Below are 27,966 nucleotides of genomic sequence, written 5' to 3'. Positions count from 1 at the left end.
GGTTTGTACGGCCCCATCTGGATGGCATCCCTTCCCTCCAGTGTACTGACTGCACCACACAGCATGGTGACATCCGCAAACTTGCTGAGGGTCGATCCCACTGTCCATGTCGTCGACAAAGTAGTTCAACAGCGCTGATCCCAATACGGACCGCTGATGAACACCACTGATTACTGATCTCCACTTGGACGTTGAGCCATTGACCACATTGACCTTGAATAAGCCACAAGGACCTCTGGCTTGGTACACCATTGAGAGTGGAGGGCAGAACATAAAATCAATGCTAGATGGATTTATCCTGCATCATGAAAGGGGTAGCCTGTTTGGAGCTTGCCACCAAAACAGTTTCCTTTTATTTCTTGCAGATACAGCAAATAAGGAACGTCGCCCAATCCTGTTAATTATGTTCATTATGATCTACCCATCTTCAACACAAAGCCCAGGGGACCATGCACTGCTGGGATATACAGGGCAAATGGGCATTATGCCCTACAGTCAGTTGAACCTAGTCACCCTCGTAATGAACAGCAATGAAGTATACTCACAAAATAGGTGGGAATGGAATAAGCACAAACAATTGCCACAACTGATCAGAACACTAAGTGATGATATGAAGGTGGGCTGCCTGCTTATTAACAACCTTCAGTATGAGAGAATAAGCCAAATCTCTATAACCATAAGTAATTGCACAACAAAACAATGTCATGATGGCCTTATGTGTTGGTGGTATAACTTTACCCTGACTCAGTCACCTAGAGTAGCATGTTTATGGGGAAATCGAGCAGGACATATGGGGCTCACCTGTAAATTCAGGATTAATGTGTGCAAGATGTGAGACTCATGTGTGATGCGGTAGCCATGGGTTGAAGCTTACAGATAGGTTACGGAGAGGTTATTTGACACCTATCCTGCTAGATCCTTAAATCTATCCAGAGTAGCAATACGTAATAATATTACTTTCTACAAAAGGGAATGGATTCTGACAGCTGAAGACCTAGACCAATATATCCTATCTTTGAGAGGGACAACAGGGGACACCATTTCAATAGGATGTTGGGTTGAAAATCATACTGTGTGTACGCCAGCTTCACAAATTATTGTAGACTCTGTTGGATGGGCACCTGGACATGACTCTGATAACACACACCTGTCCTGTCCATCCAGATGTGAGTGTTGGTATAATTTTCCTATATCCTGCTCAGTGATTGTACCATGCCTTTGGGCAGGCTCCACGTCTCAATCCATCTTAGGTCTCCGGTTCAAAATTAACATTGAGCAACCCCCCCCCCCCCCCCCCATCCCAACTCATCTTCCTGGTAAACTGTTTCCTCACATTTATAACACTGGCCCTCGTGTAATTAAAAAGAGAGGAGAACAATGAGTTATCTTTAATCAGAGCATTAAAGAGATATCCTTTCCTATCTCTCTGCCTAATCTGTTCTTGTACAGACATCCCCTGTGGAAGGTGAACCTCATTAGATGCTGCTTGGGCTTAGCACACAGTTGAGGAGAGTTCTTTACTCTTTTGCATCATGTTTAACTTTGCTTGCAAGGAAGAGAAACCCTTCTGGGCCTGTGTGCAGCCAATTGTCTGAGGAAAGCAGCCGTCAGCTGATGCAAAGGAGCCGTAACATCCAGCTGCAGACTTCAGTGGAGAAGCCTGGTGTAAGGAAAAGGGATGGTAAGGAAAAGACCAGGTGGGCAATTAGAGAAATGGTGGGTCAGGTTGTCCTTACAGTGTCTGGCCTCAGAAGACTGCTTTTTCTGCCTGCCCAGACCTCCTTAGGAGTCAACCTGGATCAATGTCAATAGGAGAGTGCTGCTATCGTTTCATCTATGAACTGAAAAATGGTTTTTAAATACCCTTAAAATTAAAGGTGTTGGGTTTTTTTTGGTTTTTGTTTGTTTGTTTGTAGGGGGGTGGAACTTTTAGGTCCCTTCCAACCCAAACCATTCTGTGACGATTCTCTGATTTGGTGCTGAGTCCATGAACCTCCAGTGCTGAGAGGTGATTGCACAAAGTGATGAAGAAGGTGAAGCCAGAAGCAAACAGTGAAGTTTCTTGGAGAATTACTGGGCTCCACTGAGACCCATTCCTGAGAAAGCCTCCCCAAGGAGTCATCAGAGCAGAAAACTGGAGGCAGTGATGCCAGGCAGGCAAAGTGTAGGTGTCTGATGCTGAGTAAAGCCGTGATGGGTTTTAGCAAGACAAACCAAGCCCTGACCGCCCAGCTCCTGGGAGGAGAGATCCTTTCCCTCCATCCTCCATTAGGGGACATTTAAACAAGCTGGAGGATCTGGGGCACAGTGAGCCTCTCCCCCATACCATGTTCTTGACAAGGTGACAAAGTATAGACTGAGTACAAGTGGCAAATGAGGTGGATCAAGGGCTGATTGAATGGGCCAGGCCCAGAGGGTTGCTTTTGCTCTGTTGTTGCCCCCTGGAAGCAACAAAGCTGCTCCTTCGCTCTTTTTCCTGGATATCTCTGCCCCCAAACAGCCTTTTGTAGACTTGGCAGTGCTCGGTTAATGGTTGCACTTGACCTTAGAGGTCTTTTCCAACCTTAATAATGCCATGATTCTATGATTTTCCCAGGTTTCTGTGTCTGTGCTGGCCTGGCCAGCCATTCCTGACCCTCCCGATGCTTCCTGCAAGCCAGTGGAGCTGTTCTGCAGAGCAAAGGATTAGTGATGCCCCAAAGTCATATGGGGACAGATCCAAGCAGATCCCTTTGGATCATTCATCTCCAGGGGCACTGGGCACCCACATGTGAAGGCTCAGTCCAGGCTCATTTCCCAACGCATCACCCCTTGCCCTCCTCCCCTGAGCCCATGCAGAGCCCAAGCAGGGTGGCAGGGCATCACAAGGAACACTTGTTCAGCATGTTCTTGACCTGAACTTTGTGAGAAGAGCCCAACCTCCAGACACCAGCAGAGAGGAAATCCACTTTTATTACAGAGATGGGACACAGGAGGGTGGCTGTACCCTTGTTCTAGATACCTGTAGAAAGGCTTCTTGCTCACAGAGACCATGGTCTGGTTCACGCCTCTGGAGAAGTGGAGTGAATTAGGACATTCCTGAACAAATATGATTATCACAGATTACACAATGAGATGGAAATCACTTTTGAAGAGAGTTGGGAAGCTTATCGCCGGTGAAAGACAACTGACGGAACAACATTTTCAGTGCATCTTTGATCTCCTGGTTCCTCATGCTGTAGATGAGGGGGTTCAGTGCTGGAGGCACCACCGAGTACAGAACTGCCATCACCAGATCCAGGGATGGGGAAGAGATGGAGGGGGGCTTCAGGTTGGTAAAACACTGCAGTGCTGATAAAGAGGGTGACAACAACCAGGTGAGGGAGACATGTGGAAAAGGCTTTGTGCCGGCCCTGCTCAGAGGGGATCCTCAGCACGGCCCTGAAGATCTGCACATAGGACAGCACAATGAAAACAAAACATGCCAAAGCAAAAGAGGCGCCAACCACAATAAGCCCGACTTCTCTGAGGCAGGAGTCTGAGCAGGAGAGTTTGAGGATCTGGGGGATTTCACAGAAGAACTGGTCCACAGCATTGCCTTGGCAGAGAGGAAGAGAAAACGTATTGGCAGTGTGCAGGAGAGCATTGAGAACCCCACTGCCCCAGGCAGCTGCTGCCATGGTGGCACAGGCTCTGCTGCCCAGGAGGGTCCCGTACTGCAGAGGCTTGGAGATGGCCACGTAGCGGTCGTAGGCCATGATGGTGAGAAGGGAACATTCCCCTCCAGTGAAGAAGAGAAAGAGAAAGAGCTGGGCAGCACATCCCCAGTAGGAGATGGCCCTGGTGTCCCAGAGGGAATTGGCCATGGCTTTGGGGACAGTGGTGGAGATGGATCCCATGTCGAGGAGGGCGAGGTTGAGGAGGAAGAAGTACATGGGGGTGTGGAGGCGGTGGTCGCAGGCTACGGCGGTGAGGATGAGGCTGTTGCCCAGGAGGGCAGCCAGGTAGATGCCCAGGAAGAGCCCGAAGTGCAGGAGCTGCAGCTCCCGTGTGTCTGCGAATGCCAGCAGGAGGAACTCGGTGATGGAGCTGCTGTTGGGCATCTGCTGCCTGTGGGTATGGCGCTTTGTCAAAGGAGAAAAAAACAATAACAAATTAGGAGAGAACTCTCTGAGCAAATGTAAATTCATTGCTCCACCAGTTACACACATACACTTTTCCCTTTCCAGGAGCTTTCCATCAGCCGTCTGGCTACAGGTTTTCCTTTTGCAGGCAGATTGTGCTGGCCTCTGCCTGCCAGGTCCCAAGGAGTCAGCCCCTCTCTACAGCAGGGGCTTCTTGGGGATGGTGTGGGAAGGGATCAGTCCTGATTTTGGTGTTTGTTGGATTAAGTAAGTTACCCCTAACACAGAAGTGCTCATCAATGTCAGCACTAGAACAGGGATGGCAGAAAGCAGTCTGGGCGAGATTGCTTTTTACAGGTCCCTTCCCATCTCAGAAGGTAGAGATGTAGAGCAATCACAGGTGTCGTGAGACATATAGCAATCATACTCATCTCTTATCCTGAAAAGCCAGCAAACACTACTGAGAGCGGAGGGATCCGTGCTCACAGACCCCACTCACTCTATGCTCAGCTCTGCCCTGCAGACACCTCCTGGCATCAGGGCACTGCCTGGGGGGCTTCTTCATGTCTACAGGGACCGGGGAGCATCTCAGACAAGTCCTAACAAGAAATGGTGTCTGCAGAATGAAGAAATAAATTCCCCTCTGCCACTGCCCACCCAGCCACGAGTAGGAAACTCACAGTACCAACTCTTTCCTTTCAAGCCCTTTCTCTAACCTTGCTCTTGAAAAGCCCCTTGGGAAAAGTCCAGGTTGTGATGAGGAGCTATGAGCAGCCTGTGCCATGCAGCAGCCCCCATACAGCAGAAGGATCCTGCCCTGCTGGGGGGCTCCTTCCACCCACAGCTTCTACCCACACGCCCTGGGCAGCTCTCCGGGCAGGATGAGTGCTGAGCCTGGCAGGCAGCATAGGTCCTCTACACTCACCTAGACGACCCTGCAGCCAGAGACTGTCCTGGTTCCAGTTAGGACAGAGTTAAGTAGCTCATAGTAGCTGGTAGGGTGCTATGTTTTGGATTAGGATGAGAAGAGCGCTGATAACATGCTGATGTTTTAATTGTTGCAGAGCAGTGTTTACACCAGGCCAAGGACTTTTCGGCTTCTTGCTCTGTCCTGCCAGCGAGCAGGCTGGGGGTGCAGCAGGAGCTGGGAGGGGACAAACCCAGGACAGCTGACCCAAACTGGCCAAAGGGGTATTCCATACCATCTGACGTCATGCTAAACAATATATAGGGGTGGCTGGTCGGGGTGGGGGGCCGGCTGCTCGGGGATAGGCTGGGCATCGGTCAGCGGGTGGTGAGCAATTGCATTGTGCATCACTTGTTTTCTTACACATTATTATTGTTAATACTATTACCATTATCACTATTATTATTATTATTGTTATTATTATTTTCCTGTCTTAATAAACTGTCTTTATCTCAACTCACAGGCTTCACTTTCCCGTTTCTCTCCCCCATCCCAGAGAGGGAGGGGGGAGGGTGAGCGAACGGCTGTGTGGTGTTTAGCTGCCAGCCGGGTTAAACCACAACAGAGACTTACCATGTGAAGGCTGGGGAAGATTCCTCCTGCAGGGAGCTCGCAGTTGTCCTCCCACCCTACGCTGCCTCCAACCTCTCTCTGTTTTCTCCTCTCTCCTTGTCCCCTGCAGGCAGAGCCCCCAGCCCTATTAGTGAGCTGCTCCTGGGCAGAGCTGTCTCTCTGCAGCTCTGCTCGCTTGCCATAAGCTCCCTGTGTCCCAGGAGCCCAGCCCAGCTCAGCAGCAGAGGCTCAGCCCAAGGCGTTACTTGCTCTGCCCCTCTTGCATCCTTGAAGCCATCACCTTTCTTTGTCACATCACAGACAGGACACCCAGCTGGTGACAGGGAGGGAAGGGATTCAGCTGAGTCAGTTGAGGGATCTCACCCTGACTTTATAGTCCTGGGGCTGGAAGGGGACTCAGCGCCCTCCCATGCACCCCACAACCCCCCAGGAGGTGGGATTCCTCTTGCCTCAGTTCAGGCGTGGACAGCATGGGCACCTCCAGTTCATGGAACCGGAGGGCAGGAGTGATCTGCTGGTGAGCCACCAGTACCAGGCGATTCAGAGGCACCAGCTGTAGTCCAAGCCATGCACAGGTAGCTGCAGGCTGTAAAGTATGAGGGCTGGCATCCTCTTGGAGGCTGTTGAGGAGTTCCCTTGTCAAACACCAGATGGCCACCTTTAGGACAAGTGAATCCCTGCTTTCTTCTTTATGTTCACACCAGTCTGACGCTCATCTGACCAAATGGAGTCTTGCACCCTAAGGAGAGCTAAGGCTTTCTCTTCTTTCTCTTTGCTTTCTCCATCAGGATATCCAGGTATATATCTCTTTCTTTTAATGCATGATATGTAAGTCATGGACTCATAGGAGTATTCAGGATGGAAGGGAGCCTCAAGGGTCTCCAGTGCAACCTGTGACACAAAGCAGGGCCAGCTCTGGTGTCAGAGTAGGTCGCTTAGTACGGGTCAGCTTCCACACAGAGCCTGCACATGAGCCAGACACTGAAGCCACAATAACAGAAATGAACATGGGTCATTTGCCCAGCTCCATGAACTCAAGTATTGCTACGCCATGACGCCTGAATTTCCCAGGTGTGATTCCTCCTGAGGTGGAAAAAGGGAAACATCACTCACATTTTGAAAAAAAAAAGATAGAAAGGAGGACCTGGGGAACTACAGACTGGTGAGCCTCGCCTCTGTGCCCGGCAAGATCGTGGAACAGATCCTCCTGGAAGCAATGCTGAGGCACATGCAGGACAAAGAGGTGATCTGAGACAGCCAGCACGGTTTCACCAAGGCATATCATGCCTGACCAATGTGGTGGCCTTCTATGATGGAGTCACTGCATCAGCTGACAAAGGAAAACTGACTGATGTTATCTACCTGGACTTCTGTAAGGCCTTTGACACGGTCCCACATGACATCCTGATCTCCTAATTGGAAAGATATGGATTTGAAGGGTGGGCTATTCGGTGGATAAGGAGTTGGCTTGAAGGTCGCACCCAGACAGTGGTGGTCAATGGAGGCCACAGAAAAGGTCCCTCAGATGTAAAACGTCCCAGGGCAAGGCCCCTGATATGGCCCCGCTTCCAGCAGCAGTTTGGGATGATTTCAGAGGAATAGCCCAGCTGGAAAACTTATTGCAATGAAAGAGCATTGTGAACAAATGAAAACTCCACAGCCTTTCGTAGCATCTCCACTAGTTTCCATCCCTTTCTTTCCAAAGCTCCTTGTGTCCCAATGCCAGATGGATTTCTGTAAAACAAGAGTCTTCTCAAACAACACGATAGTTTTGGGAGCTCTTTGCCCACACGCAGACCCCGGGCATGGCTTCAGGCCGCAACACTGAGACAGGGCCACCACTTCTCTCCGTCTATTTACCCCCACACCAGACCCCAGCCACCAGCAGGGTTTTGCTCCTAAGCTCTGCCAGGCCCACCCAAAAAGCCTCATAGGAAACTGGGTAACTTGCACCTAGTGATGGAGGGTGCCAAGGGTGGCAAGTGAACCAAGCCATGGCTCAAAACTAAGAGCTCTTTGGAGAGTCCCCACTGTCCCCATAACTCTGCTTTCCTACAAGGCTTGAGCCCCCAAGACTGATGCAGATGTTGATCACGCACCTCTTTTGCCAGCTCAGATGGAGCTCTACGAGCCCTGGTCAGTGTGGCCATGGCCACGAGTAGACAGCCCTGGTCTGGTCTTTGGTGGTTGATACTGCTTGGACCTGGCCCCCTTGTGTGTCACTGCCACCAACACAGAGGTGGTGCTGGGCTCCTCGGGACTGCTGGCCTCAGAATTAGATGCCAACGCCATCATCTCTGGAGGTTCTTGCGGAACTGGCCAGAACTTTTCAGCCTCTAACTTCTGCAGTCTTCTTGAGTTTGAACTCAGTGGCTGAAGTCTGGCTGTCGTCTCACTGGCATCCTCGGATATGCTGTCCTCAGAGCTCGATGAAGATAACAGGGCTATTACGGGTGTTCTCAGCAGGACTGGGACTCCCCACAGGTACAGGAGCTTTTCTTGTGCTGTTTCTGGCTCTTCACGGGGGCCTCTCACTGCTCCTTGTCCTTCTTTGTTCCTCTGAGGTTTCGCAGCCTTCACTTGACCCAGCTCTTCTGCTTGGCTTTTGGATGGGGTTTTGTCTTGTGGTGGGCCACTGAAAGGCTGCTTTTTGGCAGCGTAGGCCCCCGGGACTGCTGGCAGCTGGCTGAAAGAACCATGCTGGCTGTCTCGGATCACCTCTTTAACCTGCATGTGCCTCGGCATTGCTTCCAGGAGGATTTTTCCATGATCTTGCCGGGTACAGAGGTGAGGCTCACCAGTCTGTAGTTCCCCAGGTCCTCCTTTCTACCCTTTTTAAAAACAGGAGCGATGTTTCCTTTTTTTCCAGTCACCAGAGACTCATCTGACTACCAGGACTTTTCAAATACGATGGAGAGAGGCTTGGCGACTCCATGAGCCACTTATTGTCAGTCCCCGTAGAGCTGTACCTGTTCAGTTTCATCGTGTGGTCCCAGTGCGCGGGACTCTGCTCCCCCAGTCCCTGCCCAGAGGTTCAGGGGTTCGAGAGACATGGGAAGCCCTCTGCTCCATAGCCTCGGATCAGGCTCCTGATTCTCCCTTTCCATCTTCCCAAGAGGGAGAAAGGAAGGGAGGGAGGAGAGAAACTGCCAAAGCTGAGTGATGGGTTTGGGACAAATGCACAAAACCCAAGGGTTACGGGCAGCACGCTCCCTCCCCTCTATCGATTCTTTCTCATCCACTGCTGGCTTCCGGGGGCTTAGGGCATGGCAGAAACAGGCTGGAGGGGAAGGAAGGCTGTGAGGTGGAGATAAGGCCGCGGAGGACAGGAGAGAGCAGTTCCTCCATCCTGTTGTGGTTTAACCCAGTCAGCAGCTAAACACCACACAGCCGTTCGCTCACCATCCCCCCTCCCTCTCTGGGTTGGGGGAGAGAAACAGGAAAGTGAAGTCTGTGAGTCGAGATAAAGACAGTTTATTAAGATAGGAAAATAATAATAATAATAATAATGATAATGATAATAGTACTACTACTAATAATGTGTACGAAACAAGTGATACACAGTGCAATTGCTCACCACCCACTGACCGATGCCCGGCCTATCCCCGAGCAGCTGGCCCCCCCACCCCGGCCAGCCACCCCTATATATTGTTTAGCATGACGTCAGATGGTATGGAATACCCCTTTGGCCAGTTTGGGTCAGCTGTCCTGGGTCTGTCCCCTCCCAGCTCCTGCTGCACCCCCAGCCTGCTCGCTGGCAGGACAGAGCGAGAAGCCGAAAAGTCCTTGGCCTGGTGTAAACACTGCTCTGCAACAATTAAAACGTCAGCATGTTATCAGCGCTCTTCTCATCCTAATCCAAAACATAGCGCCCTACCAGCTACTAGGAGGAAAATTATCCTAACTGAAACCAGGACAAGCTCCCACCTGCGGTGCTGCCCCCACCCACTGCTCCTCCATGTCCCCCTATCTGTCTGGGGACAGCCCGTGGTGACAGGGACACTAGTGCCCCAGCAACCGATATTGCTGAGGCCTGGGGGCCATGCCCCACAGGGAGGCCCTGCACCCCACAGGCTCCTGCCTGCTGCAGGCCCCCATCCGCCCCGGCCCCCCACCACCCCTTCTCCTGGAGCCTCTGCTCCCAGGGCAGCTGCTCCCTGCTCCCTGGAACCTGACCAGGAGCTGCCACCACTCCCCTCAGAGGACAACGTGGTGCTCCCCAAAGATGAGGGGCCCCGAACCCCACCGCCGGCCCGCCCCCCAGCCCATTCCAGCTCCACCAAACTGCGCTGTGGCGGCACCCGATGGTGAATCTGGGGCAGTGGCACAGCCAGCAGGTGGACGCCCCACACAGAGTAGGCACAGGAAAGCTGGCATCACCCTGTTTTTCTAGCTCTTCTCTTTTGTGGTTTTTAGTTCCTATAGTGCTCTGTCCATGGAACACAGAATATGGGTTCTACAACACAATGGAAACATGTAGCAAAGAGTTATGTTGACTCGTGTGTTGGACGGGAACAGCAAGGATGTATTTGTGAAAGTAATACCATTCCGGCCCAAGACATCGGTCTTGACACCAAACAGAATGACTGTCACTTTGAAAGACACCCACATGAACCCCCTGAAACTACACTTGTGTAGGTACCAACCTCATCAAGTGATGGACCAGTGTTATCTCCAGTCCTCCTTCTCCTGTTAACATCCTTAAAATAGCCCTTTCTGTTGTCCCCCCACAGTAGTGACCAACTTCTACCCTTACTCGGCTCTGGCTACATGAATTTTCTCCCTGCAATGGTGAACAGCATCTCTGCAATCCTCCTGCATTGCCTGACCTCGTTTCCAGTATCCACACAACTTTTGTTTTTCACCTAGGCTTTAAGCGAAGATCCATGCTCAGCCAAGCCAGCCTTCTGCCCTGCCCACTTGACTTCGACACTTGGGAATAGCCTGCTCCTGCACGCTCAAGAGATGGCTCTTGAAAAGGGACCAGCACTGAAGGTCCCTGATACTTTCAGAAGCAGATTCCCAAGGGAGTCTTATGAACTAGTTCCTTGCCCAGCCTGAAGTCTGCTCCCCCCATGTCCAGGGTGGAAGTTTTGCTCACAGTTTTCTTACTACCGCCAAAGATTTTAAGCTCGACGTCTTTGTGGCCACCATAGCCAAGATGGCTGCCATTTGCCACTTCACGCAGGAGACATTCTCAGTTTACAAGCAACAATCTAGAAGGGCACCTTTCCGAGTCAGCTCCCTTAGTACCTGGATCAAGAAGTTATCATCAAGGTGCTTTAGGAATTTCCTGGACCTGTTTGTGTCTGCTCCTTATCCTTCCCTGCTGACATCTGGCAACCCAAAGTCACCCACACACTTAGGGACAAGGGCAGCTGATCTGGAGACATTGCCTAATTCCTTATTGAATCATTCATCAACTGTAGATCATTCTACATTCTACATTCATCATTCAAACTGCAGATTGAGCAGAAGCAGAAATGTCTGCAAACGCAGCATCTCCACCTGAGTGCCAGCACTGGGAAAGGCAGCCAGCACTGCTTGGGCTATGCCTCCTGCCTTGAACTCGCCCAGCTGCAAGCAGCGCTGTGCGGGAGCTGAACACAAGTTCACAACAAGCTGTGAACACAAGCTGTGTAGGTTACGGTGTGTCCACACATGGATTTAGAACCTCAGCTTCCCAAGTCTTATGGCGGACAGAGTGAAATATACCCACCAGGTGCTGCCTCCTCTAACTCCTTTATGATATCCTCTACGATGTCAGAGGATGTTGGGGAAGATTTTCTTATTTCAGCATTGTCCTTCGCTGTTAGAGGACCTGAACAGAAAGTAGGAAGTTAACTTTGGCACCAGTGCAATTTGGAGAAGCAGGGCTTAGTTTGTGAAGTCAGTGAAATGGCTACCCACTGCTGGGATACCAGCTGGGCTCCAGCGCCGGAAGCAGCCGAGGATCTGGCAAAGCCCTCCCTGGGGACACTTCTGCAACCAAAGACCCGTGAGAAGTTTCTGTCCCAGCGCCATCTACATCAATAGCTCAGTAGGAGAGCATACCAGGGCTCGTGCCTTGACAGGGCACACACACGTGCCGGTCTATACCCTCCCACCTGCAGAGATGCCTGGCTGACGTTTGGGCTTTGAGCTGGCAGCTCTCAAAGGAAGTCAAAAGCCACAACTTACCCAGGCCATCTCCCAGAGCTTCAGTCCTGGAACCCATCTGGGAGCCTGGATCACCTTCGCCTTCGGTCCCATCTGTAAACACAAGCGGAGTCCCTCCTGTGAACTACGCCAACATACTCCTTCTGACCAGAGTGACAGAGAATGCGGTTCAAAGAGGGGACTGCTCCACGGCACTCGTCTCTCCCTGCCACTCAAGAGCATCTTGCAAACAGTTGCTGGGTGCCTGCAGTGGCACCGTGCTGGTACAAACTAAGCATGCGTGGAGCTGCCCGGAGAAGGGCCCTCCCCGTGCCCACCCCAGGTCTCAACTCAAGCTCAAGGTGCCTGCTGGCTCTGCAGCACCTAGATGCTCCTGCCTTCCGCTGACTTACCTGGCAGATTAACCTGAGGCTCGTGGTCCACATCAGGCTGAGGTGTCGAGTAGCCAGAGCCTACGAGAACTGCTGCAATCAAGCACAGAAGAGAAACATTCCCCGTGCATGGTGTGATCTACCTCTTCCTTAGTGACCTGCAGCGACTGGAGGGGGCTCAGGCAAGGATGTGGGACCCAGACACGAGCCAGGATTTCCAAAGCCGCAAAGGGGCCTGCTGAGCTGGAGGCTCCCTCTTGGCCTCTTCCCAAATCCTCTCTCCAGGCTGTGCGCAACACCCCGCAGGGACCACGCTGCCAAAGATGTGGCCCCTCAGGTGTTTCTTACAGGAAGATCTCTGCTGGACACAAAGGAAGACCCCACTGCAGGGGGAGCGTGCAGACCCCGGGAAAAATGATCATCCATGTTTGTCATGGAGAAGCCCCCTGACCTGTGAGCAGCTGAACCCTTGCTGAGCTAGCTCAACAAACCGTTAACAAACAGCAAGGAAATGAACACGGACAACTTACCACCTGTGGGACCCATACTGGCAGGCTCAGGAGCAGGATTCCATGGAGGCACTTGACCAGTACTGCCTGTGGGCACAAGTGGGATCAGACACAGGTAAGGGGAGCTTCCATTGCCTCTTGGGGCCTGCCTCTTCCTCAGTGACCGGGAGGCACTGGCTGGGGCTCAGGTAATGACATGGCCCAAACAGGAAGAAAAGCCTGGGTTCTTCCCTCTCTGTGGAGAGGGGCAGGGGTGGCATCTCTCCAAGTGAAGAAATATTCAGGGCTCATTTGTGCAAGCCCCCTCAAGGCACAAACGCACTTGGAAGACCCTGAATAAACTATTACAGCCCATTAGCCATCTTCCTTCAAGGAAGCACACTCGCAACGTACCTCGGGGATCCTCCTGAGGCTCCAAACCATGATCCAGCTGAGAAGCTGGATATCGAGAGCCAACATCGTCATCATCTAAAATCAAGCAGAGATGAGAGACGTTGCCATGGCATGCTGTGCTCTCCCTCTTCCCCAGCACCCTGCAGTGACTGAGGGGGCTGAGGCAATGTCACGGGACAAAGATGCAGGTGGAAATTTCCCAAGAGGGGCCAGCGGCCTCAGCCCCACAGGGGCTCAGACCCAGGCTTCTCGGCCCCAGCGCCGCTCCCGGCCCCCCCGGCAGGAAACAACCCCGCAGCAGCCACGGCCCCACCGTGCCACCCTGCGGGGCTTCTGCCTCCTGCCTGCCCCCTGCCCGCGGTGCCCGCCCGGCCCTGCTGCCATCCCGTCCCCGTCCCCTCCATCCATACGCGTGCCGCGCAGCACCATGCCGCCCAGGGTTTGGTGTTGGCCCCGGCCCTGCCCACCCACCTGCTCCCGGTGGTCGCCATGGCGCAGCCTGGGCACCCCGGGCACACAGGGCCACCAGCAGGAGGAAGAGGACGCAGGCAGGGGCCGTGGCTCCCCACACTCGCACCATGCTTCCACCACCGCCGCTGCAGCTGCAGCTACTGCTGCTGTCAGGACCGGTGCGGAGCAGTGCCTGTGGGCTGGCCCAGCGTCACAATGGGGTGTCGGGATGTCACGGCCCAGCACTGCATCACCGAGAGGTATTGTGACCTCGCAGCCCTCCCGGTGTCACGGAGCAGCGTTGGGACCTCATGGCCCTCGCAGCGTCACGGAGAGGTGTTGTGACCTCACGGCTTGGCACAGTGTCACAGCAGAGTTCCGAAGAAATTCTGCATTTCAGCTTACACTTCTTGCTCATAGGCTTTCAAGTAAAACTCGTGTTTTACCCGATTTCCAATGGTGATTTATCCGGCTACAGAATCTGTCTTTGAGACTAGGGAATGTTACCCAATGATTTCCTGAATTGCCAAGGTGATGGCATTCATGCTCTGCGGGTGGCAAGTCGCAGGCTGGCAGCCAGTTGAAGGAGCTGACACGGTGTCTGTGGGCTTTGAAGGGCACTCGCCTTTGCAAAGGGAGATGCTGTGAGAAGCGTGGCTGATCTTTGCTCTTTTTGTTGAACCTCTTCTTTCTTCTTCCCCGCCTCTGAATGCAGCCATTACTTCCACGGGGCTGACCAGTCTTTGAGGTGCACAATCACCGTCCCAGTTCCAGCACAGCTGTCCCACTACGTGCACTGCTGTCCCAGTACAAGCATCAGCATCCCAGTACCAGTGGAGATGCCCCACCAAATCTGTCCTAGTACCAGCAGCATGGCCCCAGTAAGAGCATCACCACCCGAGTACCAACATCACTGTCCCGCTTCCAGTACCACCTCCAGCACCCTGATTGCCCCCAGCTCCACTATTGGTATCTCCACAAGGTCCCAGCACCACTACCGGCATCTCTGTCCAGGACTGGTAGCAGCATCCCCAACTTGGTGCCAGCATGCCCAGCCCCAGCTTCCCCCGCCCATGCTGGTATTGGCAACTCCAGCCCCAGCAGCCCCAGCCCCAGCATCCCCCAACCCACCGCGAGCACCCCAGACAGGCACCTCCTGGGGACCCCTACAGACAGCCGGCCCATTGGCTCCCCATCACAGCTCCATGGTACCAGTGGCGGTACCACAGGGCCCGCTTCCACCACAGATGGGAGCAGCATTGGCACCCCTGCAAAAGAGAGGAGGTGGAAAACCAAGGAAACCCTACTAACCTGAAAGTACCCCAAACTACCCCCACCCCTGTCTCCAGGGCCTGCTTGCTGCCCCCATCCCTGGAGCGATGCTGATCCCATACCAGCCCGCTCACATCCCCACCATCCTCCACCTGCTGCCTAAGGCCAATGCCTGGTCTGGGGTGCCGGGCTCACAGTTCGTGTGGTGCCGCTCCCACCTGCGGTGCTGCCCCTACCCGCTGCTCCTCCGTGTCCCCCCAGCTGTGTCTGGGGTCAGCCCATGGTGATGGGGACACTGGTGCCCCACCGCCGCTGGAGCTGAGGCCTGGGGGCCATGCCGCACAGGGAGCCCCTGCACCCCACAGGCTCCTGCCTGCTGCAGGCCCCCATCCACCCCGGTCCCCCACCACCGCTTCTCCTGAATCCTCTGCTCCCGGGGCAGCTGCTCCCTGCTCCCTGGAACCTGACCAGGAGCAGGGGGCAGCCGCCACTCCCCTCAGAGGACAACGTGGTGCTCCCCAAAGATGAGGGGACACAAATCCCACCACCACCCCCCCAGACCACTCTGGCTCCACCAACCTGTGCTGAGGCGGCACCCGGTGGTGAGTCTGCGGCAGTGGCACAGCCACTGGTGGAAGTTTTACTGGCAGTTTTCTTCCTATCACCAAAGATTTTCAGCTCGACGTCTTTGTGGCCACCATAGCCAAGATGGCTGCCATTCGCCACTTCACGCAGGAGACATTCTCGGTTTACAAGCAGCAATCTAGAAGGGCACCTTTCCGAGTCAGCTCCCTTAGTACCTGGATCAAGAAGTTATCATCGAGGTGCTTTAGGAATTTCCTGGACCTGTTTGTGTCTGTTCCTTGTCCTTCCCTGCTAACATCTGGCAACCCAAAGTCACCCACCCACTTAGGGACAAGGGCAGCTGATCTGGAGACATTGCCTAATTCCTTATTGAACCATCCAGCCGTGTAGTCACCCGGGATGGGAGGCCTATCTCCAACTCCCACAACATCCATTTAATTGGTTTGTCCCTTAATCCTCACTCAGAGGCTCTCAACCGTGTCATTGCGCCAGCCCCCTGCCTCACCTGCCCTGCCTATCCCTCCTGATGAGCCTAGGACCGTCCCTCGCAGCACTCCAGTCACAGCCCTCTGCCCAACCAGTCGTGCTTATGCCAATGATGATGTAGTTCTGGGGCTGAGCCAAAGCTTGCCAGTACGTCTGGCTGAAGGCTCACCCTTTCAGATGCACGGTATTTACAATAAAGGGTTCTCATTCATGCATCCCGTCAAAATAAATAAATAAGTAAATACATAAAAAAGAAATGGGGGAAGAGAAAGAGAGAAAAAAGGATTTTACATGATCTTGGTATCAATCGTACTTTTGCTGCCCTTCGGCACTGTTAGGGGTTCCTCAGGCTCTCTCACAAGAGCAGGGCTGTCCCCCACTTCTGCTCTCTAATGAATTCAGTGCTGCAAAACCAAACCAGAACAGAGGTGTTGCTGAACTAACAAAAGCAGAAGATTGATCAATAGCTAAAGGGGTGAGCTTTGTGAAACCTCTCTGGCCCTGGCTGTTTCCTGCAGTTCCCCACCATCACGGAGATGGGCCAGAGCCCCCTCGACCTGCACGAGGGCTTGGGAGTGAGACAACAGGAGCGTCCAGTTTCTCCTGTCCACTCATTTCTCCCTTACTCAGGGAATGCTTAAGAAAGAGGCGGAAGGGCTCTCAAAACCAGGAGCCCTCTGTGTTCAGCATTGCCATCATCTTCATACTTTGGGCGCTAGCACACGGAAAAAGAAGAAATTACAAAGCTCTCTCAGCTGAGTCACAGGAAGAGCCGCTCTCAGCAAGAGCGCTGCAGACTGAGGCCACAACATCAGCCAGAAAATGCTGAGCAAATGCAGCTTTCTCACAAGCCTCCTCTCTCCTCAGCGCCTGTGTCTGCTGGCTTTCACAAAGTGCCTGTCAAGACATTGCTGCAAGGAAAACATGCAGGCTGTTTCTCTGCTTCTTCTGTGACCTGGATTTGGAAGAACCACCACCATGGGACACTTCTCAAACAAGGCATCAGTATTGGCAGCCACCCTCACAGGGAAGAACCCTTTCCTAACGCCCAGCCTGAACCTGGCCTGTCCCAGCTCCGTGCTGTTCCCTCGCGTCCCCAGAGAGAAGAGATCAGCGCCTGCCCCTCCACTCCCCTCCTCAGGAAGCTGAGGGCCGCCATGAGGCCTCCCCTCAGTCGCCTCTTCTCTCGGCTGAACAAACCAAGAGACTTCAGCTGCTCCTCACACCTCTTGCCCACCAGACCTTTCACCATCTTCAGCAACCTCCTCTGGACACTCTCCAATAATTTTATGCCCTTCAGGACACAAAACTTGTACTTTCAGCTTCAGTCCTTAAAGAGTTAATGAGTTTCCCTCGAAGTGCAACGGAGCGTTTAAGACCAGTCAGAAGATTTCTTCCAAACTCTTTTAGCATTTTCCCTTTCTAGGATTTACATCTCTAGTCTTAATAGCTGATCTTCCTTCTTTCCAAATTATAACTATAACCTTTTAAAGGATTTACTTCTGCCTTTTTGTATGACAGAATTTGTTTGGACAGTTTGACACTTGCTGAACTATCATGGAATCACTTAGGTTGGAGAAGATCTCTGAGATTGAAGATTTGAATGGATTTGATCGAAGATTTGAAGGATGTACCCCTTGAAAGGTATGACTGGGAACTTTTTACTGATGGTAGTAGTTTTGTGAAGAATGGAGCACGATATGCAGGGTATGCAGTAACAACCCTGAAGACAGTAATTGAAGCCAAACCTTTACCACCTGGAACATCAGCACAGCGAGCAGAACTGTTAGCCCTAACTCGAGCACTGGAACTGAGTAAAGGAAAGATGGGAAATATTTGGACAGATTCAAAGTATGCCTTTGGAGTGGTCCACGTTCATGGAGTATTATGGAAAGAAAGAGGGCTGTTGTCCTCACAAGGGGCCAATATAAGATATCACGAGGAGGTGTTAAGTCTGATAAATGCGGTACAAAAACCAAAACAAGTGGCTATCATGCACTGCAAAGCCCATCAAGGACGAACCTCGAAGATATCAGAAGGGAATCGGTTGGCAGATCAAGCAGCTCGACAAATTGCTCGGAAGGTGCGGAATGTGATGGCTTTGGTACCACTCAAGGCAGGCCCCACTCGTCTTAATCTTCCCAAGGAAGCAAGATATTCGCCAGAGGATGAGAAATTAGCAGATCTCCTAAAGGCCCGAAAGAACTCTGATGGATGGTATGTAACCGCTACGGGCCAGGTAGTAATACCCCCCTTGGTGATGCGAGAAATACTTCAGATAAGACGTAATGAGTGTCACTGGGGTGCAGAGGCAATGGTAACATTTTTAAAACGTAGCATTATCTCTACACATATGTTAACAGTGGCAAAATCAGTAACGTCAAAGTGTGAGATTTGTTTGAAAAATAATCCAGTAGCAAGAAAACATGCTGAAATGGGAAGAGTGAGAGTAGGGATAGAACCAGGAGATTACTGGCAAGTTGATTTTGTAGAGTTACCTAGGACTAGGGGATATAGGTATTTGTTAGTAGGGGTTGACACCCTGTTTAGTGTTACTAATGTCAACGAAGGAAACTACCGGTGCATAGTAACACATGAAAATAGCACAGATTATGGGATAAGAGAAATATTGGTATATCCAAAATTGGATAAAGGGATATTGGTAGCCCACCAAAAAGGATCTAGAAGAAAAAGGGAGGACCAGGTACCATGGACACAAGTGGTACAGATCCCACACGGGCAATCATCAGAGAATTTACTGGTAGGATTGATTAAAGATTTTGCCATAATGAAAGGAACTGATAGAATTAAAATTCAGTTGGGCATTAGAATCTCTATTTGCACAGGTAGCTGCTTATCGAAATAGAGAAACGATTTATAAACTTACAGGACAAGTAAGGCTTTAGAGATTTTAATATCCAACTACAAGCTACAACTAAAATGGTGCTACAAAATCGATTGGCATTAGATACGCTGTTATTAACGGAACATGGAGTATGTGGATTTCTAAAAGATCGTATTGATCATTGCTGCATCCACATTCCAAATGTGACTATTGATATAGAACATGACATAGAACAACTGGCTCGAGTGGAACAAGATGCAGAACAGGAAGAGAAAGATATGACAACAAGCTGGTTGGATAAAATTCTTAGCGGATGGAATATTAGTAATTGGGTTAATGGACACAAGTGGTACAGATCCCACACGGGCAATCATCAGAGAATTTACTGGTAGGTAAAGGTAAAAAGTTCAACTCTGATGAAGACATCTTACTTCATCCCGACGACCACCCGGACGACCACCAGAGAGTGATATGCAAGCGCAGAAGGACTGATTAGATAATTAGCATACAAAGCGGGGCTAGGCGGAGCTAGGAAATGAATATGCATAGATGTGTTGTAAAACTTAATGCATATGTAATATTTTAGGAGATAAAAGAGAACTGAGTGAACAAATCGGACGAAGTTAGATTTGGGCAGGCATGCCCCTAACTTCCAGCGCCTAATAAAAGCACCTTCATATAATCACTTTGTGGCTTATGTGTCTTCGTGAATGCTAACAAGATGGTCAGGTCCAACCGTTAACCGTGCACCGGTTAACCGTTAACTGAGAGCCTTCTCTCCTTCGGCTTCTGGCCCCAGACAAATCTGAGGGAGGAAGAAGCTGAGGCCTGTACATGGCAAAGGACAGAAGGTGAGGCTTGGCTGTCCCCGAGAAGACAGAGCTTCAGCCCTGTGCCCTCCAACCCTGGGCCCATCCACGGGGAGACAACTCATCCTCACCCCCAGAGGGGACTCCGGAGCTCGACCCGAGCTTTCTGCTCCTCCAAGGAGCCACATGGGAGGAGACGGCCACCCTCAAGTGAGATTTTGCAAATGAGGATCTCTTACCTTTGGTGGTGGCAGCACCTCGGGTCTCCCCTCTGGTTCCAGTTGCTTGTGCCAGCGTGTGGCAATCCCAGCCCTGACTCCAAAGAGTTAGGAATTTTTTCTTGTACTCCTTGAGGAGAGCTGAGCCGTAGGAGCGTTGGCATGGGGTGCCCTGGCCAAAATCGGCCATCCGTGCAGGGTCAGGACCTGAGGAGGGCTGGCTGTGGGGAGCCTGGCCTCGGCCCAGGATCAGGAAGGGCCCGGGCTTGTGTGTGGCTGCGGCACTGCCAGTTTGAGCAGGGGGTTCTCGGGTGAGCGCTGTGCAGGGTCGCTGCCGCGCTCACAGCCCTTCTGTCTGCTCCTGCTGTGCTGCTCCCCAGCTCCCTTCCCCTGCGTTCCCTGCATGGTGGGCACAGTCTGGCTGACCCCCAGCACCGAGGACCCTCAGGGTTACTTGTCAATCAGTCACAAAGTCCTGCTGTGGGTTCCTGGGTGTTGCTGTACATAAGACCCGGACTGCTGTGCTGTATTATTCAATATTTATTGAAGGTATGGCCAAGGCTGCACCCCGGGGGGGGCTGCCCCAGCCATTGGAAGAGGGTGGAGGGGGCTGTGGAGGTGATGTCTGTGTCCACGAGGACTGGGGGATACTGGGCCGGTCGCGTGCCTTCCATTGGTCTGCTGCCGTGCGTGGGGGCTGTGGAGGCCGGGCTGGTGGCAGGCGGGTCGGTCTTCCAGGCACTGATGGTGGCCGCTGGTGTCGGGCCTGGCTCTCAGGCGTACGACGGTGGTCAGGCTGCCTGTAGGGGCTCACGGAGCGGCTGCGGGTGTCAATGTCTGGGCTGCCTGGGCTGTGGCGAGGCGCCTGCGGAGACAGGAATTTGCTGAGGCCGTGCTGCGGTGCCAGGCGGGTGCGAGGCAGCAGGGTGCCGGCATCCGGCTGTGCTTGAGATGTGGGCAAACATGCTCTGTGCAGAAAACAGGGTGCCCTGTGCCCTCGGCTGGGACTCTGCTCCCCTCCACATCCTGCCCCAGCTTGTCTCCTCCCCAGCGGCTCGCCAGCCATCCTGACCTGCCTGCTCTGCACATGCTGTCCCAGCAAGAAGACCTGGCCCCCGCAGAGACAGGGGTCCACAGCCGGGCTCTGCAGGGCCCGGTCACCACAGCCACCGACTGCCCTTTTTCAGAGCGCCTTGCAAGGACCAGTACTCAGCTCCCTGCCCGGCCCTGGCCCTGGCCCAACAAGGTGACGGCCTCGGCTCCCTGTTCGGTGAGGTGCTGCCCATCCGCTCTTTGGGATGTGTAATTAAACACACAAGCTCTGTGTGTGCTGAAGACACGCACGCTGGCAGCGCTCAGGTGCGGCTGTGACACACCGACTGCCCCTCTCCAAGGCAATGCCCGCAGCTGGCAGGGCTCATCCCCATGCTCCCAGTAGCTGGCACACCTTGGCTGAGGCGGACACCTGCAATTCAGGGCATCCCAGAACAGGGTGCCTTGTGCTGGGGGGGAACTGGCACTGCTGCGCTTCTCTCTCTGATGGCACTCTCTCTCAGCTCCTGCATTTCTCTTCCTGACCTTGCTTTGCCTACGGCTGTCCCTGGCTCTGCTCTTGCTGCGGAAGGGCCAAGCTTCGCTAAGACCAGCAACAGAAAAATGGGCTCCAGAACAGAATGCCCAGGAATTAGAGGCCACCTAAAGCACTGGACAGCAGAAATTTCAGAAGAGTCTGGTCAAAAACTAACTGCTCACTTCACAATACGCTAACGACAACTGCTTCCTGGCTGGCAGCAGCCATATAATAATGTTGACAAAGATACGGTAACGAATTTGGGAGGGGGAGAGGAGGAGAGGGAGCGGGGGAACAACAACTCACTGATTTTTCTGCCTCCAACGCCCCACAAGCACACAGCACGCAGCACGCAACTGTCCCAAGCAGGACGAGAACCAAGAATGCCACAGCGCCTCCTACGCTGTAACTTCGGAAATTCTGGGGCTTTGCGGTGTTTGCATTGTTCTCCCCATCCACGCCTGCAAGAACAATTGTGGACATTGCTGTGTCCTGCGCACTACTGGTAATCTCACAGGAGGTCTGGCATTGCCAGGAAGTGTTCTGTTTCATTTGGTTAGCATCTTTGAGCAAGTGAAAATCCTCAGGCCGCAATGCTTCCTGAGGTTCAGCAGAAGCTGGGGAATCTGCCAAAGGCACTGCAACTCAAGGCACTCTGGAGCCTCCCTTTTGCCTCTCAGCTTTGTTTTCCCTCCATCCTTTGTTTTCCCTGCCATAATGCTGAGGGCCCAGTGTCTCAGGTTTGCTCCCCCAGCTCTTTGGAGTTCTAAAAGGTCTTAGGTGCTTGCCCACCTTCGCTGCTCGAGGCACACTCAGAGCCTTAGGGACAAAACTGAACAAAATTCGGGAGCCCAGGAGTGCCAGTGAGGCAGTGCCCCATCTGCACTGGGTCAGGGCATCACTCTGGGCCTCAGCTCACAGGAGGGGTCCCGTTTCCCATCGTCTGCTCAATGGGCTTCTGACGGCCTCGTTCCCCCAAGAGCAAAGTTCCAAAATCCCTGGGAACTGGGTGCGCTGGGAGGTGACCCCTCTCTAACCACAGCCACAGAGCTTTGTGAGCGTCTCTCCGCTGCACTGCTGTCACAGCCCGGGGAAGACAGCCATCCTCAGGGAGCCACTCCTGTCTTCCTCTGCAACACTTGCTGCCTACTGACACTCTTGGGTTTGGCTGCTGACATGAGCTGCAAGAGCGGGCACCAGGGCAAGAACCTGCACACGCATGCTGGTTCTGGTTGGTGACAGCGGATGACCAAGAAACAGCCTTTACCGGGTGGGGCAGTTGACTTCATTGCCTCTGTTCTTTTGCCAGGGAGCGGCAGTGTGCGACCGCTTCCTTGCCAAAGCACCTCCTTCGGCACAGTCTCTCTAACCATCCCTTTAGAAAGAACACAGGACTGTGTGACTACAAGGAACTGCTCCTCCTTGAACCGTATTCTGGGCACAGTTGCAAGCACACACCAGTTGTTGCTGCTGGCTGGATACCAATGTTTGCACGGAACAGCTCGGACCACTTATGGTAGTGCTGGGCTAGCAGCTGCCCCCGGGACACGGCGTGACCCACAAGCGGCAGTAGAGGCTCTCGGCCATCTCTGGCGCTCACCAGTGCCTGCTAGGTGTGAAATTGAGTGTCTCCGCTCTGATCCATCCCTTCCTGCTGTGCAGGTTACAGTGTGTCCACACATGGATTTAGAACCTCAGCTTCCCAAGTCTTACGGCGGACAGAGTGAAATATACCCACCAGGTGCTGCCTTCTCTAAGTCCTTTCTAATTTCCTCTATGATGTGAGAGTACCTCACGGAAAGTTTTCTTCCTTTAGCTTTATCCTTTGCTCTTAGAGGACCTGAACAGAAAGTAGGAAGTTAACTTTGGCACCAGTGCAATTTGGAGAAGCAGGGCTTAGTTTGTGAAGTCAGTGAAATGGCTACCCACTGCTGGGATACCAGCTGGGCTCCAGCGCAGGAAGCAGCCGAGGGTCTGGCAAAGCCCTCCCTGGGGACACTTCTGCAACCAAAGACCCGTGAGAAGTTTCTGTCACATCAACACCTACATCAGTAGCTCTATGGCAGTGCCCTGTTTGCACTGGGTCAGGGCATCACTCTGGGCCTCAGCTCACAGGAGGGGTCCCGTTTCCCATCGTCTGCTCAATGGGCTTCTGACGGCCTCGTTCCCCCAAGAGCAAGGTTCCAAAATCCCTGGGAACTGGGTGCGCTGGGAGGTGACCCCTCTCTAACCACAGCCACAGAGCTTTGCGAGCGTCTCTCCGCTGCACTGCTCTCACATGCTGTCACAGCCCGGGGAAGACAGCCATCCTCAGGGAGCCACTCCTGCCTTCCTCTGCAACACTTGCTGCCTACTGACACTCTTGAGTTTGGCTGCTGACATGAGCTGCAAGAGCGGGCACCAGGGCAAGAACCTGCACACGCATGCTGGTTCTGGTTGGTGACAGCGGATGACCAAGAAACAGCCTTTACCTGGTGGGGCAGTTGACTTCATTGCCTCTGTTCTTTTGCCAGGGAGTGGCAGCTTGCGACCGCTTCCTCGCCAAAGCACCTCCTTCGGCACAGTCTCTCTAACCAGCCCTTTAGAAAGAAAGCAGGACAGTGTGACTATAAGGAACTGCTCCTCCTTGAACCATATTCCGGGCACAGTTGCAAGCACACACCAGTTGCTGCTGGCTGGATACCAATGTTTGCACGGAACAGCTCGGACCACTTATGGTAGTGCTGGGCTAGCAGCTGCCCCCGGGACACGGCGTGACCCACAAGCGGCAGCAGAGGCTCTCGGCCATCTCTGGCGCTCACCAGTGCCTGCTAGGTGTGAAATTGAGTGTCTCCGCTCTGATCCATCCCTTCCTGCTGTGCAGGTTACGGTGTGTCCACACATGGATTTAGAACCTCAGCTTCCCAAGTCTTATGGCGGACAGAGTGAAATATACCCACCAGGTGCTGCCTTCTCTAACTCCTTTATGATATCCTCTACGATGTCAGAGGATGTTGGGGAAGATTTTCTTCCTTTAGCTTTATCCTTTGCTCTTAGAGGACCTGAACAGAAAGTAGGAAGTTAACTTTGGCACCAGTGCAATTTGGAGAAGCAGGGCTTAGTTTGTGAAGTCAGTGAAATGGCTACCCACTGCTGGGATACCAGCTGGGCTCCAGCGCCGGAAGCAGCCGAGGATCTGGCAAAGCCCTCCCTGGGGACACTTCTGCAACCAAAGACCCGTGAGAAGTTTCTGTCCCAGTGCCATCTACATCAATAGCTCAGTAGGAGAGCATACCAGGGCTCGTGCCTTGACAGGGCACACACACACGTGCCGGTCTATACCCTCCCACCTGCAGAGATGCCTGGCTGACGTTTGGGCTTGAGCTGGCAGCTCTCAAAGGAAGTCAAAAGCCACAACTTACCCAGGCCATCTCCCAGAGCTTCAGTCCTGGAACCCATCTGGGAGCCTGGATCACCTTCGCCTTCGGTCCCATCTGTAAACACAAGTGGAGTCCCTCCTGTGAACTACGCCAACATACTCCTTCTGACCAGAGTGACAGAGAATGCGGTTCAAAGAGGGGACTGCTCCACGGCACTCGTCTCTCCCTGCCACTCCAGAGCATCTTGCAAACAGTTGCTGGGTGCCTGCAGTGGCACCGTGCTGGTACAAACTAAGCGTGCGTGGAGCTGCCCGGAGAAGGGCCCTCCCCGTGCCCACCCCAGGTCTCAACTCAAGCGCAAGGTGCCTGCTGGCTCTGCAGCACCTAGATGCTCCTTCCTTCTGCTACCTCGGGGATCCTCCCGAGGCTCCAAACCATGATCCAGCTGAGAAGCTGGATATGGAGAAGCAACATCGTCATCTAAAATCAGGCAGAGATGAGAGAAGTTCCCATGGCATGCTGTGTTCTCCCTCTTCCCCAGCACCCTGCAGTGACTGAGGGGGCTGAGGCAATGTCATGGGACAAAGATGCAGGTGGAGATTTCCCAGCTAGCTGTAGCTAGGTTTAAGAGATGTTCAGGAGAACAGCAGTGATATTCAGAAGTGATGAGCACCTGTAATTTCAGGTTTAGTCCTTAACAAGTTAATGAGTTGACCTCAGAGTACAGCAGAGCATTTAAGACCAGTGAAATTATTTCTTCCAAACCCTGTTAGCATTTTCCCTTTCTAGGACTTACATTTCTACCTCTAGTCTTAATAGCTGATCTTCCTCTTTGTATGGTAGTGCAATAAAAAGAAGTAAATTGCACACTGTTTGCATGACGTAGAGTAATCAATAAAAAACACCACGATCTGGTCAAATTGAGCTGAGCCTGTCCTTTAAAAACAGGAGAATATGCTACAGGAAAGAAGACATGTCTTTGTAACTGCTAAGCCACTCAATCTTGCTATCGTCACCAGCGAAAAGCCGTTCTTCCCGGCACAGCATGTGCAGAGCAGGCAGGTCGGGGTGAACCTGAAGACCTGGCCCCCGCAGGGACAGGGGTCCACATGCTGTCACAGCCCGGGGAAGACAGCCATCCGCAGGGAGCCACTCCTGCCTTCCTCTGCAACACTTGCTGCCTACTGACACTCTTGGGTTTGGCTGCTGACATGAGCTGCAAGAGCGGGCACCAGGGCAAGAACCTGCACACGCATGCTGGTTCTGGTTGGTGACAGCGGATGACCAAGAAACAGCCTTTACCTGGTGGGGCAGTTGACTTCATTGCCTCTGTTCTTTTGCCAGGGAGTGGCAGCTTGCGACCGCTTCCTCGCCAAAGCACCTCCTTCGGCACAGTCTCTCTAACCAGCCCTTTAGAAAGAAAGCAGGACAGTGTGACTATAAGGAACTGCTCCTCCTTGAACCATATTCTGGGCACAGTTGCAAGCACACACCAGTTGCTGCTGGCTGGATACCAATGTTTGCACGGAACAGCTCGGACCACTTATGGTAGTGCTGGGCTAGCAGCTGCCCCCGGGACACGGCGTGACCCACAAGCGGCAGTAGAGGCTCTCGGCCATCTCTGGCGCTCACCAGTGCCTGCTAGGTGTGAAATTGAGTGTCTCCGCTCTGATCCATCCCTTCCTGCTGTGCAGGTTACGGTGTGTCCACACATGGATTTAGAACCTCAGCTTCCCAAGTCTTATGGCGGACAGAGTGAAATATACCCACCAGGTGCTGCCTTCTCTAACTCCTTTATGATATCCTCTACGATGTCAGAGGATGTTGGGGAAGATTTTCTTATTTCAGCATTGTCCTTCGCTGTTAGAGGACCTGAACAGAAAGTAGGAAGTTAACTTTGGCACCAGTGCAATTTGGAGAAGCAGGGCTTAGTTTGTGAAGTCAGTGAAATGGCTACCCACTGCTGGGATACCAGCTGGGCTCCAGCGCCGGAAGCAGCCGAGGATCTGGCAAAGCCCTCCCTGGGGACACTTCTGCAACCAAAGACCCGTGAGAAGTTTCTGTCCCAGTGCCATCTACATCAATAGCTCAGTAGGAGAGCATACCAGGGCTCGTGCCTTGACAGGGCACACACACACGTGCCGGTCTATACCCTCCCACCTGCAGAGATGCCTGGCTGACGTTTGGGCTTGAGCTGGCAGCTCTCAAAGGAAGTCAAAAGCCACAACTTACCCAGGCCATCTCCCAGAGCTTCAGTCCTGGAACCCATCTGGGAGCCTGGATCACCTTCGCCTTCGGTCCCATCTGTAAACACAAGTGGAGTCCCTCCTGTGAACTACGCCAACATACTCCTTCTGACCAGAGTGACAGAGAATGCGGTTCAAAGAGGGGACTGCTCCACGGCACTCGTCTCTCCCTGCCACTCCAGAGCATCTTGCAAACAGTTGCTGGGTGCCTGCAGTGGCACCGTGCTGGTACAAACTAAGCATGCGTGGAGCTGCCCGGAGAAGGGCCCTCCCCGTGCCCACCCCAGGTCTCAACTCAAGCGCAAGGTGCCTGCTGGCTCTGCAGCACCTAGATGCTCCTTCCTTCTGCTACCTCGGGGATCCTCCCGAGGCTCCAAACCATGATCCAGCTGAGAAGCTGGATATGGAGAAGCAACATCGTCATCTAAAATCAGGCAGAGATGAGAGAAGTTCCCATGGCATGCTGTGTTCTCCCTCTTCCCCAGCACCCTGCAGTGACTGAGGGGGCTGAGGCAATGTCATGGGACAAAGATGCAGGTGGAGATTTCCCAGCTAGCTGTAGCTAGGTTTAAGAGATGTTCAGGAGAACAGCAGTGATATTCAGAAGTGATGAGCACCTGTAATTTCAGGTTTAGTCCTTAACAAGTTAATGAGTTGACCTCAGAGTACAGCAGAGCGTTTAAGACCAGTGAAATTATTTCTTCCAAACCCTGTTAGCATTTTCCCTTTCTAGGACTTACATTTCTACCTCTAGTCTTAATAGCTGATCTTCCTCTTTGTATGGTAGTGCAATAAAAAGAAGTAAATTGCACACTGTTTGCATGACGTAGAGTAATCAATAAAAAACACCACGATCTGGTCAAATTGAGCTGAGCCTGTCCTTTAAAAACAGGAGAATATGCTACAGGAAAGAAGACATGTCTTTGTAACTGCTAAGCCACTCAATCTTGCTATCGTCACCAGCGAAAAGCCGTTCTTCCCGGCACAGCATGTGCAGAGCAGGCAGGTCGGGGTGAACCTGAAGACCTGGCCCCCGCAGGGACAGGGGTCC

At 52.8% G+C, this 27,966-nt stretch overlaps 1 long non-coding RNA gene and 1 pseudogene across 2 annotated transcripts; both read right to left on the bottom strand.

Annotated features, from left to right (window-relative positions):
- Window positions 1-2,938: 2,938 nt before the first annotated feature.
- LOC136787857 (olfactory receptor 14C36-like) lies at window positions 2,939-8,371 on the bottom strand (annotated as a pseudogene).
- A 4,164-nt stretch (window positions 8,372-12,535) lies between these two features.
- On the bottom strand, window positions 12,536-23,775 carry LOC136787858 (uncharacterized). Of its 2 annotated transcripts, XR_010826949.1 has the most exons (4): window positions 21,617-23,775; window positions 19,762-20,605; window positions 15,377-15,597; window positions 12,540-14,793 (listed from the first exon to the last, which is right to left on the bottom strand). It is a non-coding gene; the product is annotated as an uncharacterized lncRNA (long non-coding RNA). The 2 variants fall into 2 exon arrangements; XR_010826948.1 differs by having other exon boundaries at window positions 12,536-15,597.
- Window positions 23,776-27,966: the final 4,191 nt, after the last annotated feature.

The sequence above is a fragment of the Anser cygnoides genome, chromosome 31 (assembly GCF_040182565.1).
Source record: "Anser cygnoides isolate HZ-2024a breed goose chromosome 31, Taihu_goose_T2T_genome, whole genome shotgun sequence".
Classification (NCBI taxonomy): domain Eukaryota; kingdom Metazoa; phylum Chordata; class Aves; order Anseriformes; family Anatidae; genus Anser; species Anser cygnoides.
Note: the sequence above shows the minus strand (reverse complement) of the source record. Positions and strands in the feature narration are given on the sequence as shown.